Source organism: Acomys minous (assembly GCF_964271855.1).
Source record: "Acomys minous genome assembly, chromosome: 4".
Classification (NCBI taxonomy): domain Eukaryota; kingdom Metazoa; phylum Chordata; class Mammalia; order Rodentia; family Muridae; genus Acomys; species Acomys minous.
This window is the reverse complement of record NC_140486.1, coordinates 87,953,777-87,956,606: the sequence shown is the minus strand read 5'-3', so window position 1 is coordinate 87,956,606 and position 2,830 is coordinate 87,953,777. Positions and strand designations below refer to the sequence as shown.

Below are 2,830 nucleotides of genomic sequence, written 5' to 3'. Positions count from 1 at the left end.
GGAAGGGTATAGGAAAGTGTTCTGTGGTTTTGGGGGTGCGAGAAAGGACCAAGAGTTGGGAACCAGTCCATCCCTTCCACAGCCCTGACAGGACCATGGCATCTGTGGTGCTCTGAGGAAGAGATGGGCAAAGGTTCAGGGGATCTGAGGGATGGAGATCCCTAAACCCAGACCTTGTCTCCACAAAAAAACCTTCAATGTGTGGCAGGGGCTCAGGGAAAGATGAGGTGGCTTAGTGTTGGGGGGCCATGGGCTATACAGCCAGGGTCTCGCCATCTTGTCCAAGCCTGTGCCTTTAAGTTTCTATTTTTCCCAGAGTTTGCCTTTTACCAGAAATCAGCTGATCCTGTTGTAGTTCGGCAGTTAGACTAAAAAGATAGATAAAGATGGAACAACCCTTTTATGGCTTAGCAGTTAGACTAAAGATAGATAGAGCAAGATATCCTGTGTGGCAGGACATTATGACCCTGCTTGAAATTCCCCGTGTCTTGAGATAGCCTGCAGCTGGGTTGCCATAGCAATATGCTTCCCTGTCTCCTGCCTTATATAAACTGCTGCCTGAAAAATAAAAGTTTGAGAGCTTCATCAACATTCAGACTTGCTCTTCTTCTTTGTGTCTTGTGTTCGGTCCCTCATTCAGGTGATTCTCCTCCTGAGCTTTAGTCGAACCCCCGCTGGTCGGGGCAGCTTAGAGTTAGAGCAGCAAAATGAAAACTCAAGTTAGTGGATACAAGATGGGTGGGGTCATCATGGTGAGGGGATAAAAGATGGAAACAGTAAGTAAAGGGGACAGTAAAAGGTTCTCCTGAGACTCCCAGGGAGAGGTGGGGCCAACCTGCCTGTTAATTTAATATTAAGTTGGGATGGAAGTTGGAAAGGACAAAGTTATTTCCAGGGATGATTTCTCAGCCTCTCAGCCTGGACAAGAAAGACTGAGAGCCAGAGACCTTCACCAGGGGACTGTCGGGAGGGGAAGTCCTCAGGTCCCTGGAAAGCCAGGCAAGGAGACCCCTCAGTCCTTCATCCCCCACCCACAGGTGCCTCAAGCTTCTGAAATTCCAGAGGGCATTGCTGCCTGAATCAGGATGTCTCTCTTCATCATTCATCATCAAATGCTGCTGCCTCACTTTCATCCAGGTTGATGTAGCCTGCCGTTCTTCCTAGTCCCCAATGCGGTGGTTTCAGGAGCGCTAGAAGACGTGAGCCCCGTCCCGAATGTGATGCCTAATGGACATCTACTCTAGACCACTGTCTGAGTCCCAGACAGTCCTCTATGTCTCCAGGATCCCAAGTGAGGCAGAGCACATCTCAGATGTTTCCTGCTAAACCTTGGTGACACCATCCCAAGTGTTGGAGTAGGAGATGGCAGTGGAGGAAGAAAAAGTCTGGTAGTTGCCTCCAGCAGCCATGTGTTCCATATTCCCAATCGTGTCATTCACTGTCCCAAATATGTCCCTGAAGCCACCAGACATTCCCAGCATCCTGAAGGGAGAAACAGCCCCATCCTGGATCCTTCGGCTGGCAAGACTGGTTGCTGGCATATTACCTGTACTGCTCTAAGGAAAGGACTATAGCCAAAGCCACCTGAACAACATGCAGCTCATATGCTGACGGTGAATTGCAACGGGGTTCATCAGAAACATGGGGTCCTCAGGCTCCACGTCCCTCACGAAGCGGAACACCCTGATCTCAACTCCAGGGGGCTTCATACAATAAATTGTCCTGTCTGGGCTTGATCTGCTCCATCAGGCCACATCCTCTTTCTCCATCATCTCCTATCTTCTCTCTTTCTGCTCCCTGTTTGGTTTTTTCGAGATAGAGTTTTTCTATGTAGCTTTGGCTGTCCTGGACTCACTTTGTAGACCAGGTTGACCTCGAACTCACAGAGATCCATCTGCCTCTGCCTCCCGAGTACTGGGATTATAGTGCCCACCATCATGTGCAGCTCTATTTAAAACTTTTGGTCTTAGCTATTTGGAAATCGCTGTTCCTTTTCTGCCTATGATGGAATTAGCATCCCAGTAGCAAAAGTGGGTTGTTTTGGGAGGTTTGTTGTTTGCTAAATAATTTATCTCAAAATAAAGATGGAAACATTATGGAATCCAAGTTAATAAGCAAAATAAGCTATTTTTTTCCCTAGTATCAACTGCAGATTAGTCTCTGTCACCTGACGTCTGACCTTACAGAGTGTCCAAGTTTTCCATTTTAGTCTAAAGAAAAGGAAGTTTTCTGTACTTAGATGTAGGCCTTAAAAGAACAGGCAGATTCGTCATCACACTCCGAGTCCTTCCTTCTCTCTTCCCGCTCCAAGTCAGGTACACACATCCACTCAGCCCCAAAGAGCCACACAGAACCACTTCCAAGAGCATGCGCAGTACAGGCTTGCCCTTCAGGACCACAAGAGTAGGATGCCAATCTTCTAGCGCCTCTGGGTTGTCATAACAACCAGTAAAAGTCTCTGTGCCTCAAAAACCACATCTATGAGATGTTGCAAACATCATCTATGGCTGAGTCCTGCCATGAGGATCGACAGAGACTGCCCGTGTAATGGCGTTTCATCAACTACGCCGCTCTACACAACTTCAGCTGAGCGCTATTTGATCCACAGCTCCAGTTTGGATACAAGTGCTAGCGTCCTTGAGTAGGGAGCCATTGGTGGAGCCAAGAGAGTTAGGACCAACATTCCGAACTGGATCTTAGAACATCAGTTTCGTGAATTCTTAATAGACATTATGTCAAAAATAAAACGGGGGGATATTTTTGTTACTTTTCTGTTGCTTTGATAAAACCCTCTAGCCAAAAGCAACTTGGGGACTATTTGGCTTATATT

At 47.3% G+C, this 2,830-nt stretch overlaps 1 pseudogene across 1 annotated transcript; it reads right to left on the bottom strand.

The window, feature by feature from the left end:
• Positions 1-600: 600 nt before the first annotated feature.
• LOC311595540 (myeloid leukemia factor 2-like) lies at positions 601-1,854 on the bottom strand (annotated as a pseudogene). The gene has a single exon. The product of its transcript is annotated as a myeloid leukemia factor 2-like (transcript).
• Positions 1,855-2,830: the final 976 nt, after the last annotated feature.